Genomic DNA, 17,262 nt, shown 5'->3' on the forward strand with positions numbered 1-17,262 from the left:
CTTGCAGTCTAAGGGACTCTCAAGATTGTTCTCTAATACCATAGTTCAAAAGCATAAATTCTTCAGTGCTCAGCTTTCTTTCTAGTCCAACTCTAAATCCATACATGACTATTGGAAAAACCATAGCCTTGCCTAGATGGACCTTTGCTGGCAAAGTAATGTCTCTGCTTTTCAATATGCTATCAAGGTTGCTCATAACTTTTCTTCCAAGGAGTAAGCGTCTTTTAATTTCACAGCTGCAGTCACCATCTGCAGTGATTTTGGAGCCTAAAAAAATAAAGTTTGCCACTGTTTCCACTGTATCCCCATCTATTTCCCATGAAGTGATGGGACCGGATACCATGATCTTTGTTTCCTGAATGTTGAGCTTTAAGCCAACTTTTTCACTCTCCTCTTTCACTTTCCTCAACAAGCTTTTTAGTTCTTCTTCCCTTTCTGCCATAAGTGTGGTGTCATCTACATATCTGAGGTTATTGTTATTTTTCCCGTCAATCTTGATTCCAACTTATGCTTCATCCAGCCTAGCATTTTGCATGATGTATTCTGCATTTAAGTTAATTAAGCAGGGTGACAATATACAGCCTTGGCGTGCTCTTTTCCTATTTGTAACCCGTCTGTTGTTCCATGTCCAGTTCTAACTGTTGCTTCCTGACCCGCATACAGATCTCTCAAGAGGCAGGTCAGGAGAGGGTGTGGAGAATAGAAAAACCTCCTACACTGTTGGGGGGAATGTACATTGGCACAGCCACTATGGGGAACAATACGAAGGCCCTTTAAAAACTTGAAAATGGAGCTAGCACATGACCCAACCATCCCAAGCCAGGGCATATATTCTGAGAAAACTGTAGTTTGAAAAGATATGTGTACCCCAATGTTCACTGAAGGGCTGTTTACAATAGCCAAGACATAGAAGTAACCTAAATGTCTGTTAACAGATGAATGGATAAAGAAGATGCAGTACATATTTATAATGAAGGATTTGTTGTTGTTAAGTCACTTAGTCGTGTCCAACCCTTTGTGACCCCATGGACTGGCCTCCCTATCCTTCATCATCTCCCAGAGCTTGCTCAAACTCATGTCCAGTGGGACGCCATCCAACCATCTCATCCTCTGTCATCCCCTTCTCATCCTGCATTCAACCTTTCCTGGCATCAGGGTCTTTTCTAAAAAGTTAGTTCTTTGCATCAGGTGACCAAAGTATTGGAGTTTCAACTTCAGCATCAGCCCTTTCAATGAATATTCAGGACTGATTTCCTTTAGGATTGACTGCTTTGCTCTCATTGCAGTCCAAGAAACTTCATACTCAAAGTTTGCTCTAACATCTTCGTATCTGGTATAATTGGGCTACTTCCAAAGATACCAGGACTATGACTCATTGGAAAATGAGTGTCCAATTACTATGATTGTCATTGGAAAAGACCCTGATGCTGGGAATGACTGAAAGCCAGAGGAGAAGGGGATGACAGAGAATGAGATGGTTGGATGGCATCACCAAATCAGTTCAATTCAGTTCAGATGCTTAGTCATGTCCAACTCTTTGCAAACCCATGGACTGTAGGATGCCAGGCTTCCCTGCCCATCACAAACTCCCAGAGCTTATTCAAACTCATGTCCATTGAGTAGATGATGTCATCTGGTCCCATCACTTCATGGCAAATAGATGGAGAATCAATGGAAACAGTGACATACTTTATTTTCTTGGGCACCAAAGTCACTGACTCAATGGACATGAGTTTGAGCAAGCTCCCAGAGTTGGTGATGGACAGGGAAGTCTGGCATGCTGCAGTCCATGGGGTAGCATAGAGTCAGACATGACTGAGCCACTGAACTGACTGACTGAAACAGTTCCATTACTGTCTAGAAGGGAGAATTTGGGGGGATGTAATATTGAGACTCAATGGATGTGAGTCTGAGTGAACTCCAGGAGTTGGTGATGGACAGGGAGGCCTGGCGTGCTGCGATTCATGAGGTCCCAAAGAGCCGGACATGACTGAGCGACTGAACTGAACTGAATATTGAGACTTCTGTCTCATATAATGAATGTGGATAGTAGCAAATAAATAACTATTTTCTTAAGTCATATATGCTTCCATTTCCTTTTGTAAAATATAAGAGTGCTTGTTTTGAAACTGATGTTTTATTTAGTGGTCAAAATTAATGTACCAATATGTTAACACAATGTCTTCCATGCAATAAATGTGATATCCATGAAAAAAAAATGAACTCTGTTTATTCAGAAAAATCATTTGTGTAAAAATTTTTAAATGAGTCATCTTTGCATATATGAGCTTTATCAGCAGAAAATTCTGAACACAGTTACATTCTTACTTTTTGTTCCTCAGCCTCCACTTTAATAGACAGAAATATTAGTACTATAGTTAGTAGTAAATAAATATTTAGATAGTATTACTTTTCAAATTATTGCACTAAAAATTTTAGGAAATAAATAAAAAAAAGAATTATTTATTTTATTCCTGAAGTCTTAAATGTAATATAAATATTCTTGTATACATGAAATGCAATTAAGAAAGAAAAGAAGGCTGAGCGCCGAAGAATTGATGCTTTTGAACTGTGGTGTTGGAGAAGACTCTTGAGGGTCCCTTGGACTGCAAGGAGTTCCAACCAGTCCATTCTGTAAGAGATCAACCCTGGTATTTCTTTGGAAGGAATGATGCTAAAGCTGAAGCTCCAGTATTTTGGCCACCTCATGCGAAGGGTTGACTCATTGGTAAAGACTCTGATGCTGGGAGGGATTGGGGGCAGGAGAAGAAGGGGACGACCGAGGATGACATGGCTGGATGGCATCATGGACTCGACGGACGTGAGTCTGAGTGAACTCCGGGAGATGGTGATGGACAGGGAGACCTGGCGTGCTGCGATTCATGGGGTTGCAAAGAGTCGGACACGACTGAGCGACTGAACTGAACTGAACTGAACTGAAGAAAGAAAAAAGTACATTATTTAGGAAATGTGAGGAAGTCATAAAGTCAATGAAATGCCTGTAAGAAATGCGGTAGGATGAGAATAAGACAATGCGTGGTGATGAAAGCTGTCTTGAAAGTCAGCATTGTTACTAATGTTATTGCATCATTATTCATAATAGATAAAAAGTAGAAAAAACCTGATAGTCATTTAACTGAAGAGTGGATCTAGAAAGTGTACTGTATCTTTAAGATGAAATATTATTGTCCCAAAATGAGGAACCAAAATACTGATAAGCAGAGCAACATGGATGCAACTCGAAAACATTATCTTCAAGGAAAGAAGCCTGATAAGAAAATAAAATAAACCAATGAACAAAGCATATTAGAAAAGGAAAAAAAAAAGGTATCACATGATTCTGTTTGTATGAGAAGAGATCTCTAGTCTTTCCCATTCTGTTGTTTTCCTCTATTTCTTTGCACTGATTGCTGAAGAAGGCTTTCTTATCTCTTCTTGCTATTCTTTGGAACCCTGCATTCAGATGCTTATATCTTTCCTTTTCTCCTTTGCTTTTCACCTCTCTTCTTTTCACAGCTATTTGAAAGGCCTCCCCAGACAGCCATTTTGCTTTTTTGCATTTCTTCCACTGTAAGGAGTTCATGATCTGAGCCACAGTCAGCTCCTGGTCTTGTTTTTGTTGACTGTATAGAGCTTCTCCTTATTGCCAAATTCAGATTTAAATTGAAGAAAGTAGGGAAAACCGCTAGACCATTCAGGTATGACCTAAATCAAATCCCTTATGAATATACAGTGGAAGTGAGAAATAGATTTAAGGGTCTAGATCTGATAGATAGAGTGCCTGATGAACTATGGAATGAGGTTCGTGACATTGTACAGGAGACAGGGCTCAAGACCATCCCCATGGAAAAGAAATCAGGTTTTTTCTACTTTTAATAATAATAATTAAATTAATTAAATAAAAATAATTAAATTAATATTAATAGTGTCGCTGACTCAATGGACATGAATCTGAGCAAATTCCAAGACATAGTGGAGGACTGAGGAGCCTGACATGCTATATGGTCCATGAAGTCACAAAGAGTCGGACATGAATTACCAACTGAACAACAACAAATCAAATAAGCAGTGAATTTTTCCTGACAGAGACTAGTCCTTTAAATATGAGATCAGCAAAAAAATTTATTTCTTATAAATACAAACACTAGGGAGATAATCCTGATATCAGAAAGTCAAGCATAAAATGGCAGGATCACGAGGACAATCAATTTATACTAATGCAGGAAGCAAAATTCCATATAATGTCTGATTAAGACAACAGCAGAACTAAGTAGGGGAGAAGATCACTAGCTCAAAGCAGTGGCTAAGACTTTAAACATTAAGGCAGTCATTTTCTCAAGGCTGCTGTGACAGCCTTATTCCTGAGTATATATAATGGGATTAAACATCAGGGTAACATGGTTTAGAAAGAAGAGAGGAAAAACCTTTCCTGTAAAAATATTTGGAATCATGTCATGAATATGTAACGGTTCTGGGTTCACAAATAAAGGCACAACTATGGGGCTTCCCAGGTGGCGCTAATGGTAAAGAACCTACCTGCCAAGGCAGGAGACATAAGAGACTCAGGTTCGACCCCTGCGTAGGGAAGATCCCCGGGAGAAGGGCACAGCAACCCATTCCAGGGTTCTTGCCTGGAGTATCCCATGGACAGAGGAGCCTGGTGGGCTACGGTCTACAAAGTTGCAGACAGTCAGACAATACCAAAGCAACTTAGCACACACGTATGTTGTGAGGTGAACAGGTGGAGAAAACGTTGGCTCATTCCGTTGCTGATGGCAAACATGGGATGGAGAAGTGATTTTATTGTAGGAGCCAGGTATCAGCTGAAGAGGGATCATGACCAACAGTATCCTAATGGCACAACCATAGAGAGTGACACCTCATTCAGAAAGGCATCGCCACAGCCCAGCTGGTAGGGCGATCCAAAACAGGACAGAGGGAAAAGCTGGCAAGTCTGCCTTATCCTGACGGCAACACCACTGATTCAAGAGCCAAGAGTCACTAGTGGAATCCAGAGCTCCTGGTTTATAACTAGAGGAAGTTGTGAAAGTTATAGTTGGCCACATGGCAGTCACGGGTCATAACTGTCAAGACCAAGCATTCTATGTGGCCAGGAACAGAAATAAAAGATAACTTTGTAGTGCATGCTGTATATATGCATATACATATACATTCTGATTGAAGGTTTATGGATATTCTAGAAAGAGAGACATACATAACAGATTTCCAGGAAGGAAAAGTTAACTGAGGAAAATACACATGGGAATTTGAGAGCCTGGTCAACTCTGATTATGGGAATATTGATGTTGCTTCTCACCAGGATAATCACATAAAAAAGAAAATGTCACAAAAAGAAACATTCAGACACTGGGAATACAGAAAAATCCACAGACGACTAATGCTATCGCTGAAGTGAGATACACTTCTGGGTTGTGTGTGTGTTTCCTGTTCTCTCTGTGCAGAGCGTGAAATCAGTCATTTTTCTACTTTTGCATCAGTTCAGTTCAGTTCAGTTGCTCAGTCGTGTCTGACTCTTTGCGACCCCATGAATCGCAGCACGCCAGGCCTCCCTGTCCATCACCAGCTCCCGGAGTTCACTCAGACTCACGTCCATCGAGTCGGTGATGCCATCCAGCCATTTCATCCTCGGTCGTCCCCTTCTCCTCCTGCCCCCAATCCCTCCCAGCATCAGAGTCTTTTCCAGCGGGTCAACTCTTCACATGAGGTGGCCAAAGTACTGGAGCTTCAGCTTTAGCATCATTCCTTCCAAAGAAATCCTGGGGTTGATCTCAAGCTTTATCTAAATATGTATTTGTTGTGGTTGCTCAGTCTTCCAGCTGTGTCCAGCTCTTCACATCCCTGTGGACTGCATCACTCCAGGCCACCCTGTCTCTCACCATCTTCTGGAGTTCGCCTAAGTTTATGTCCACTGAATCCATGATGCCATCCAGCCATCTCATCTTCTGATGCCCTCTTCTCCTTCTACTTGCAATCTTTCCAAACATCAGGGTCTTTTCTAATGAGTTGGTTGTTTGAATCAGGTGGCCAAAGTATTGGAACTTCAGCTTCAGCTGAAGCTCAGTCCTTCCAATGAATATTGAAATATATACATTTATATAATATAAAAAATATATTATACATATTAAAAAGTGCCTATGTACATATATATCCATTTCATAATCTTAAATTTATCTCTATTTGTAACTATTAGTTATCTTAGTCCTTTTTTTAAAAGAAATGATCAAATATTGTATATTCTGATTCTGTTTAGTTCACAAAAAATGTGTTATTTATTTCAAATATCAAAGATTATTTGGCTGATATTAAAGTTACCCTGTTAGATACTAAATATTCTGTAAAATGTTAGGAGGCAATAAGAAAAGCAGATATGCAGTGATTTACTTCCATATGCATTTTTTTCTGAATAAAATTTATGATTTTTGTGATGTGCACATTATTCTCTTTGTAATAAAACCATACTCCAAAAAGTATAAATATATAAGTCAGACATTATCTGAATTCCCTTCACTGTGAAGAAGCCCATTCTCTCTTCTAATACACATCCAGATACTGCTGACATGTATACACACCTACTACAAAGATGCCCATGTGAAATGTTATATGAATACATGGATGCTATCTCCCTTTGTTTTACAAAAATAGAGTTATGTTTTATACATGTATTCATGTACTTACATGCTTGAAAAGCTTGGGATAAACATTGTCTTGAGAGACTGCAGCATCACATCGGGACGGGCGCCTGTGTCTACTGTGTTCCAAGTGAGATCAGCTTCCTTTTGCTTTGCTAGTGTTCTCTTTTGCAGTACTGAAAAAGCTTTTAACAAACATCTTGGAAAAGCACAGGTAGCCATCATTCTTGGGCAAATATTGTTAGGAGGTTTCATTGATATAGTTTTTAAAGTTAAAAGTAATCCTACTTAAAAAAAAATCACTGTTCTTAAGTGATACAGAATTCATTCCAGATGATTAGAACAAAAACACCTTAATAAAATGACTGCTTCCACAGTGCACTTGCACACAGATCGTTTGCAGATCTATTGAACAAATTATCACAAATTGGGTGGTTTAAGTAACAAAAGTTGACTTTCTCACATCTTTAAGAGCCAGTGTCCCAAATCACAGCGCTGGCAAGGTTTCCCTCCACAGGCTCTGAAGGGACAGTCACTCCTCTGAAGGGACAGTCCTCCTTCCAGCTTCCGGTGGTCCCCGACCTCCTTTGCTTCCTGGCTTTGTCATGTGCCGCTCCCGGCTGCTTCCTCCATCTTCACGTGATATTCTTCTAGGTGTTGCTGCATCTCTAGTCTTCACTTAATCTTTCTTCCCTGCTTATAAAAACTAAGAACACTGATCATAGGATATAGTGTCCTTCCCTTAAATTAAGATAATCTTATTTGAAAGTCTTTAACTGAATTACATCTGCAAAGGCTTTTATTTTCCTAATAAGTTCAGGTTTGCAGGTTATAATCTGACACATATTTACAGGGATCAACATTCAACCCAATGCCATTTATAGTTTAAATTCCCAATATTCCTAATACTAAGGAGACACCACAAAAGCAAAACATGAAGCTACCAGCAGGAGGAAATGGGGTCACCAGAGAAGAGTCAGCATTGAGGCAACAAAGGATCCTTTCAGGGTTTGTACTCTGAAAGGGATATGGCCAGTTGCAAAACAGAGAAAGAAGGGAAAAAATGCCAGAAAATACTAAGATTCCGCTACTCCCACCAACTTGGTTGTGGTTGTTGTTTGCTCATCGTCTAAATCCAATCCTAAGTACAGAAAAGGACAGGGAATATTTCTGAAGGAATGGGAAGTTTCAAGCAAATTTCTTACAGGGCATGACCCTGATCATTAGTTATATAGCAGTTAACTATCATTTTATTGCTCAGGAAATCTCTCAACTCACCCTTTCCTAGTGAAAGGAAAGATAGGTCTTCAGAATAGATCATTGCCATGGAGATAATGCATACTTTGATAGCCCAGAAACCCTTAACTCTTTGACACTAAGGTCCTTTCACATAATGTGAGATGGCAGCGATGATATTAACTATCAGCTCAGAGGTTAAAGCATCTACCTGCAATGCGGGAGACCTGGGTTCAATCCCTGGGTCAGGATGATCCCCTGGAGAAGTAAATGGCAACCCTCTCCAGTACTCTTGCCTGGAGAATCCCATGGACAGAGAGGAGCTTGGTGGGCTACAGTCCACGGGGTCACAAAGAGTTGGACATGACTGAGAGACTTCACTTCTTCATAGGAAGATATAAGTAATACTAGATGACATTTTCTGATGTATTTACATGAGGAACAGAAACAAATTGCTTCCATAATTTCCAGCCTTCGAGTCAAGTTGATAACTTACTTAGCAGTTTTCTCAGTGCTACGGTGACATCTTTGGGATTCAACGCTGGGATCAAAACTGTGTAGAAAAGCGAGACCAGCTTCCCAGTTTCTTCAGATTGATTTGGTTTGGGCTGTAAATAGGTGGTAGAGGCTGTGCCGTAGAATAAGACCACCACTGTGAGGTGAGACGAGCAAGTGGAGAAGGCCTTAGCCCTCCCTCTGGCAGATCGCGATTGCAGAATGTTGGAGATGATTTGCCACAGGAGACAACAATCAACAGAAATGGGACCATGATGAACACAACTGCAACTACATAGACTGCTATCTCGTTCACAAATGTGTCCCCACAAGCAAGCTTGAACACTGGGGGGAGGTCACAGAAAAATGATTAATTGTGGTAGACCCACAAAAGGGCAGAGAGAAAACCTGCCGTGTTTGCCCAATTACAACAGGAACTCCACTGACCCAGGAGGCAGTGACCCTCTGGACACAGACCTGGGGGCTCATGATCAGACAACAGTGAAGAGGGTTACAAATGGCCACGTAGCGGTCCTAGGCCATCACGGCCAGGAGGAGACACTCTAAACCTCCAAACAGAAGGACCAAACACATTTGTGTAGCACAGGCAATGAAAGAAATGTGTCCTTTCTGGTTCAGGAGGTCCGTGAGCATTCTTGGGATAGTGACAGTTACATAACATTTCTAAAATGGAAAAGTGGTTGAGGAAAAAGTACATGGGGGTCTGGAGAGTAGGGTCAATTCTTGTTATCAGTACAATGACACTATTGCACAACAGGATGGTCAGGTAGAGGACTAAAAATATCCCAAAAAGAATCCACTGGAAATTGGGACTATCAGAAAACCCCAAGAGGATAAATTCCATCATTGTAGTGATGTTTGATTTTTCTGTTCTTAATTTGTGCTCCATCTGTAGATATGGTAAATTCAAGATGGTTAATTCATTAATGCTTTTGACCAACATTTCCCTTCTGTTAACTGAATTAGTTTCATGAACTTATTTACATAATCCCTTCAATTACTGCTGCCTTTGCCTTACTCAGTTTCTAAGAAATGAGATTTGAAACCTCAGCAATGAACTGATGTGCAGTTAAAATCAATTAGAGAAATAAAATCTTCATCTTTTATACTTGGATGTAGTGATACCAGAGGGCTTCCCTGGTATTTCAGCAGTAAAAGAATTTGCCTGAAATACAGGGGATACAGGAGATATGGGCTTGATCCATGGGTAAGGAAGATCCCTTGGAGGAGGGCATGGCAACCCACTCCAACATTCTTGCCTAGAGAATTCCATGGACAGAGAAGCCTGGTCGACTATGGCCCATGGGATTACAAAGAGTCAGACATGACGGAAGTGACTGGGCAGCAGCAGTAATGATACCAGAAACAATAAGATATACTCATTTTTATTTAGAGCTTATTGTGCAGCAATAGTATTAAATTATTTCACCCCTTTTAAGGGTGAAATTATATATGACACAGGCTTGAAATTGTTTTCCTTTGGGTTCATCAATATCTTTTTCTGTACCTATTGACTTATTCCATCTCCTTTCAATTCAAAGATTTTCACTTAAAAATTTGCCTAATTCTTACTCAAAACATTTTAAGCCTTCCCATTTCTACTTCAACGAGAGCTGACTTTCTTAAACGTATCCCTTGTTACTGGGGGAACAAATATGTGTAACTGTATTGTTCTCTTCTGTGTACCTCATCCATCAGTTATGCTACACATGGAAAGCATTAGTTACATCATGGGGTCCAATAACGTTCCCTGTTAACACCCATTGTACATTGCATTGCAAATATCAATTAATCTTTAACTCAGTCCATAAATATGACCCATTCCTCATGATATTTGGGGTTCCCCATTAGCTCAGTTGGTAAAGAATCTACTTGCAATGCAGGAGACCCTGGTTTGATTCCCGGGTCAGGAAGATCCACTGGAGAAGGGATAAGCTGCCCACTCCAGTGTTCCAGGGCTTCTCTTGTGACTCAGCTGGTAAAGAATCTGCCTGCAAAGTGGGAGACCTGGGTTTGATCCCCAGGTTGGGAAGATCACCTGGAGAAGGGAAAGGCTACCCACTCCAGTATTCTAGCCTGAAGAATTCTATGGACTGTATAGGCCATGGGGTCACAAAGAGTTGGACACGACTGAGTGACTTTCATTTTCATGATATTTTAATATAGTTTCTTCTTAACATATGTGATTCTCTGATCCATTGTCATCTACTTCTCTTACAAGTGCATAAAATATGTCCTATATAATTCCATTGTAATTTTATCAAATAAATGTAACTTTCTCTTAAACCCTATGATTATTTACTTTAGGAATTCAAGTAGCAAAAGCATATGAATGGGACTAACACACACACACACACAGAGGCCCATTATCTTGCTTCATTTCTGGTTCATGTAATCACATATCAGGCACTCAACACTTTGACAATTCTCATAACAGTTCATTAATGTTTGTTCCCTAACTGTGTTTTCATATTTCAATAAATCTACTATATCTGTTCCCATCTTCCAGCCCCACAAACTATTGTTTTTTTGCATTAATAGTTTGATAAATAAAACTGAGTCAACAAATATTCTCTCATATTTCTCTATTTCCACTAGAATTAAGTTTCAAAATTACCTTAAGTGAAAATTTTATTATAAATATTATTATTATTGTTATTTCACTTATATCTACTTTTATTTTATCATTAAAAAATTAAGAAATTCATTGGTTAATATATTAACTAATTTTCAGATAAAGGTCTCAGAATTTCATATTTTTCTGTTTTATCCTTTGTATCTTAAACTTCAAATTCAGAACTATTTTAAATAAAACCATCTATCATCTTACCTCATGGATTTACATGAAGTTATCTATGAGAATATAGATGTTTTTACCCTGTAAACTTTGATAAATCTTTAGAGTCAGGAAGTCATTGTCATTCTGGAGTAGTCTTCAAAGATCAGCTGCTCTGAAATAGGAAGTAGTCATGCTCACCCTGGGGGACATTTTCTCTTGCGTATCAGTTTATTTTTTTATTATTTTTTTTTTGAATAGCTAAATAATATTCCATTTTCTTTTTTTTTCTTTTTTTTTCTTTTTTTATTTTTAGTTTTTTATTTTTTACATTTTAAAATCTTTAATTCTTACATGCATTCCCAAACATGAACCCCCCTCCCACCTCCCTCCCCATAACATCTTTCTGGGTCATCCCCATGCACCAGCCCCAAGCATGCTGCATCCTGCGTCAGACATAGACTGGCGATTCAATTCACATGATAGTATACATGTTAGAATGTCATTCTCCCAAATCATCCCACCCTCTCCCTCTCCCTCTGAGTCCAAAAGTCCAGGACATGGAAACAACCTAGATGTCCATCAGCAGATGAATGGATAAGAAAGCTGTGGTACATATACACAATGGAGTATTACTCAGCGGTTAAAAAGAATTCATTTGAATCAGTTCTGATGAGATGGATGAAACTGGAGCCGATTATACAGAGTGAAGTAAGCCAGAAAGAAAAACACCAATACAGTATACTAACACATATATATGGAATTTAGGAAGATGGCAATGACGACCCTGTATGCAAGACAGGGAAAGAGACACAGATGTGTATAACGGACTTTTGGACTCATATCAGTTTAATTTTTAGAAGACTGCTCCTGTTTGCTGATCATCTGGGTTTATGTTTTAAAACTACTTTTTCTGTATATGACTTGTCTTTTGCAGCTCCTTCTTGGCTTAAAGGTTCCCCTCTGTGGGGGTAGAAACTTAGCAGAGAAATGACACTTAATTTAAAACTTTCAATTTATTGCATTTCAGACCATTAGTAATGGCTGTAAATTTGCCTTCATTAATTTCATTCCCATAATTCATCCAGATCTCATCTTTCACATCTTTAGAAAAATGTGTCACTTACTAATACACAAATGTGGTGTGTTTGTTCCTTCCAATCCACTGCAGGGAAGGTTAGATCCCTTTTCAGAAGTGGAACACTCTGTTCCTAGATTAACTTTGGTGAAATTAAAGTACTTTGTATCTGCTGACAAAAATCTAGGTAGGTTTATTCATGTTAGGATAGCTAGTCGGTCATCAGCATAGGTATCTAGCAGATTCAAAATGAAAGGCACCTTAAAAATAGCCTAGAGCCTGTTATGCAGAGTGAAGTAAGTCAGAAAGAGAAAGACAAATATCATATATTAACACACACACACACACACACACACATGTGCTGGAGAAAACTGATACAGAAAAACCTATTTGCAAGGCAGGAATATAGATGCAGACAGGGAGAACAGACCTGTGGAGACAGCGAGGGAAGGAGAGGGTGGGGTGAACTGAGAGATTAACATTGAGACATAAACTGCCACATGTAAAACAGATAGCTAGTGGGAAGTCGCTACATATATAAATCACAGGGAGCTCAGCCTGATGCTCTGTGACAACCTGCAGGGGGTGGGGAGGGGGAGGGAGGCTAGACAGACGGGATACATGTAGGCTTATGACTGATTTACTTTGTTGTACGGCAGCACCAACACAATCCTGTAAAGCAATTACCCTCCAATTATTAAATTAAAAAAAATAAACATTTAAACACAATTTTTTAAGACAGGAAGACAAAAAGAAACCTCTCCTGTCAAAATGTTTTTTCTATTTCAGCTGCTTCCAGGCAGGTATGTAGGTAAAATTGTCAGGAATGAGGTTACAAGGCCAATATCCACTTCCGCTTATAAGCACATTTTTTTCTTTCTGTTTAGAGATTCTTTGACAATTTGAAAACACTATCAGTGTTTCTAAAATTGCATTTCATTTTTGTATTTTAAATTTGCTTATCTTTATTACAGCATGTTCCTCATAAATTGGGCCTAGGTACTCTTTTTTAGGATTGACATGGTATCCATGTCATTTAATGTCATGCTTATTTACAAATGAGAATTGCACTCATGATTTATTTCAACTAAGTTTTACTTACAGAATGGAACAAATTGAATGCCCATCCCCAGTGTGAGTAAACTGATCTAATCCCTAATTCTATCATTAGGATAGTGACATGAATATTTCTCTGTTCAATTTAATATCACCATCACCTGAAAACAAATCTACAGTTTGAGACAATATCTCAAATATATCAGTGTAACAAAATAAAGAAACATCTTGCAATCATATTACAGCACACGTTTGCAGTCAGTGTTGAAGAAACCCTGGTTGTTTCCATCTAGGAGTCCCGCTGTTCCTACCTCTGCTCTGTAGTTTCCTACTGGATCTTCAGCACGCAGAAACCTGAGACGCCAAGACAGACAGAACAGAAGGAAACAAATACACTATTCAGAGCCTCCATGCATAATAAACACATCACTTCTACCCATATGCCATTGTAGAAACTAATCGCCTGATCCAATGTAGTTCTGAGAAGGTTAGGGAATGATGTTCACTGTATGTCAATAAAACAGATGTATTTGAAGAGCATAAAGCCAGACTCTGCCACAGTCCTCACTTTTGGTCACCAAAAAACAGGGGCATTATAGCATGCTGCAACATGTATACCTTTAGACTGAAGACTTAGCATGACACATAATGGGATAAGTATTTATGGTACATAGTTATGCATATTAATTTGTTTTATAGATATATTTGAGCCTAACAACACAATGTTATTATTATTTCCATTAGGCTTTGATGCTTAAATTAGCAATAGTATTGAGGCATAATCTGCATAACCCAAAGCAAGACCTTTAAAATTCAAAGTGATTATTTGAGATATACTTGACTTATAGCATTATATCAACTTCTGCTGTTCAACATAAATATATTTTAAATAATCATCACAATGTCTAGTTAATATCCACCACCACCCAAATTTATGCATTTTTTTTTCTTGTGATGTGAATTTTTAAAAATTTCTCTTAGCAGCTTTCAAACATACAAAATTATTTAACTATAGTCACCAAGCTCTATTATATTTTCTTGGGCACCAACGTCGATGTGGATGGTGAGCAGCCATGAAATTAAAACTGTTTGTCCCTTGGAAGAAAAGCTATGACTAACCTAGAGAATGTATTAAAAATCAGAGACATCAGGTTGCTGACAAAGCTATGGTTTTTCCAGTAGTCAAGTATGGGTATGAGAGTTAGAAAATAAAGAAGGCTGAGCACCAAAGAATTGATGCTTTCAAACTGTGGTGTTGGAGAAGACTTTTGAGGGTTCCCTATACTTCAAGGAGGTCAAACTGGTTAATCCTAAAAGAAATCAACCCTGAATATTCATTGGAAAGATTGGTCCTAAAGCTGAATTCCAATAAATTGGTCACCTCACGCATCACTGGGACATGAGTCTGAGTAAGCTAGGGAGTTGGTGTTGGACAGGTAAGCCTGACATGCTGCAGTCCATGGGGTTGCAAAGAGTCAGACATTACTGAGCAACTGAACTGAACTGAACCATTTTTTTTAATCCAATGCTCCTTATTAACTTTTAGCTGTAACTGTAGAGTTTGCAAAATAAATATCTGCCTAATATAGTCTATCATTAAATAAATTATATACTTTATATGAAAAATGTTAAGATCCCGAAGAGGAAATATTCCTATTTGTACAATCTTGTATTTTGTTTTGTATTATTGCCTTCAGTTCAGTTCAGTTCAGTCCCTCAGTCATGTCCAACTCTTTGCGACCCCATGAATCGCAGTGCACCAGACCTCCCTGTCCATCACCATCTCCCGGAGTGCTCTCAGATTCACATCCATCGAGTCCATGATTCCATCCAGCCATCTCATCCTGGGTCGTCCCCTTCTCCTCCTGCCCCCAATCCCTCTGAGCATCAGAGTCTTTTCCAATGAGTCAACTCTTCGCATGAGGTAGCCAAAGTACTGGAGCTTCAGATTTAGCATTATTCCTTCCAAAGAAATCCCAGGGTTAATCTTCTTCAGAATGGACTGGTTGGATCTTCTTGCAGTACAAGGACTCTCAAGAGTCTTCGCCAACACCACGGTTCAAAACCATCAATTCTTCGGCACTCAGCCTTCTTCACAGTCCAACTCTCACATCCATACATGACCACAGAAAACCCATAGCCTAGACTAGACGGACCTTAGTTGGCAAAGTAATGTCTCTGCTTTTGAATATACTGTCTAGATTGGTCATAACTTTCTTCCAAGGAGTAAGCGTCTTTTAATTTCATGGCTGCAGTCACCATCTGCAGTGATTTTGGAGCCCCCAAAAATATAGTCTGACACTGTTTCTAAGTTTCCCCATCTATTTCCCATGAAGTGATGGGACCAGATGCCATGATCTTCGTTTTCACTCTCCACTTTCACTTTCATCAAGAGGCTTTTTAGCTCCTCTTCACTTTCTGCCATAAGGGTGGTGTCATCTGCATATCTGAGGTGATTGATATTTCTCCCGGCAATCTTGATTCCAGCTTGTGCTTCTTCCAGCCCAGCGTTTCTCATGATGTACTCTGCATAGAAGTTAAATAAGCAGGGTGACAATATACAGTCTTGACGTACTCCTTTCCCTATTTGGAATCAGTCTGTTGTTCCATGTCCAGTTCTAACTGTTGCTTCCTGACCTGCATACAGATTTCTCAAGAGGCAGGTTAGGTGGTTAGGTGGTCTGGTATTTCCATCTCTTTCAGAATTTTCCACAGTTTATTGTGATCTGCACAGTCAAAGCCTTTGGCATAGTCAATAAAGCAGAAATAGATGTTTTTCTGGAACTCTCTTGCTTTTTCCATGATCCAGAGGATGTTGGCAATTTGATCTCTGGTTCCTCTGCCTTTTCTAAAACCAGCTTGAACATAAGGGAGTTCACAGTTCACATATTGCTGAAGCCTGGCTTAGAGACTTTTGAGCATTACTTTACTAGCATGTGAGATGAGTGCAATTGTGCGGTAGTTTGAGCATTCTTTGGCATTGCCTTTCTTTGGAATTGGAATGAAAACTGACCTTTTCCAGTCCTGTGGCCACTCCTGAGTTTACCAAATTTGCTGGCATATTGAGTGCAGCACTTTCACAGAATCATCTTTCAGGATTTGAAACAGCTCCACTGGAATGCCATCACCTCCACTAGCTTTGTTCATAATGATGCTTTCTAAGGCCCACTTGACTTCACATTCCAAGATGTCTGGCTCTAGATTAGTGATTACATCATCGTGATTATCTTTTCGTGAAGATCTTTTTTGTACAGTTCTTCCATGTATTCTTGCCACCTCTTCTTAATATCTTCTGCTTCTGTTAGGTCCATACCATTTCTGTTCTTTATCGAGCCCATCTTTGCATGAAATATTCCCTTGGTATCTCTAATTTTCTTGAAGAGATCTCTAGTCTTTCCCATTCTGTTGTTTTCCTCTATTTCTTTACATTGATCACTGAAGAAGGCATTCTTATCTCTTCTTGCTATTCTTTGGAACTCTGCATTCAGATGCTTATATCTTTCCTTTTCTCCTTTGCTTTTCTCCTCTCTTCTTTTCACGGCTATTTGTAAGGCCTCCCCAGACAGCCATTTTGCTTTTTTGCATTTCTTTTCCATGGCGATGGTCTTGATCCCTGTCTCCTGTACAATGTCACGAACCTCATTCCATAGGTCATCAGGCACTCTATCTATGATATCTAGGCCCTTAAATCTATTTCTTGCTTCCACTGTATAATCGTAAGGGATTTGATTTAGGTCATACCTGAATGGTCTAGCGGTTTTCCCTACTTTCTTCAATTCAAAAGTCTGAATTTGGCAATAAGGAGTTCATGATCTGAGCCACAGTCAGCTCCTGGTCTTGTTTTTGTTGACTGCATAGAGCTGCTCCATCTTTGGCTGCAAAGAATATAATCAATCTGATTTTGGTGTTGACCATCTGGTGATGTCCATATGTAGAGTCTTCTCTTGTGT

General features: G+C 39.3%; 1 pseudogene; it reads right to left on the reverse strand.

The window, feature by feature from the left end:
• Positions 1-8,365: 8,365 nt before the first annotated feature.
• On the reverse strand, positions 8,366-9,309 carry LOC138420697 (olfactory receptor 10AG1-like; annotated as a pseudogene).
• Between the last annotated feature and the right edge of the window lie 7,953 nt (positions 9,310-17,262).

This window comes from Ovis canadensis, chromosome 15, assembly GCF_042477335.2.
Source record: "Ovis canadensis isolate MfBH-ARS-UI-01 breed Bighorn chromosome 15, ARS-UI_OviCan_v2, whole genome shotgun sequence".
Taxonomy (NCBI): domain Eukaryota; kingdom Metazoa; phylum Chordata; class Mammalia; order Artiodactyla; family Bovidae; genus Ovis; species Ovis canadensis.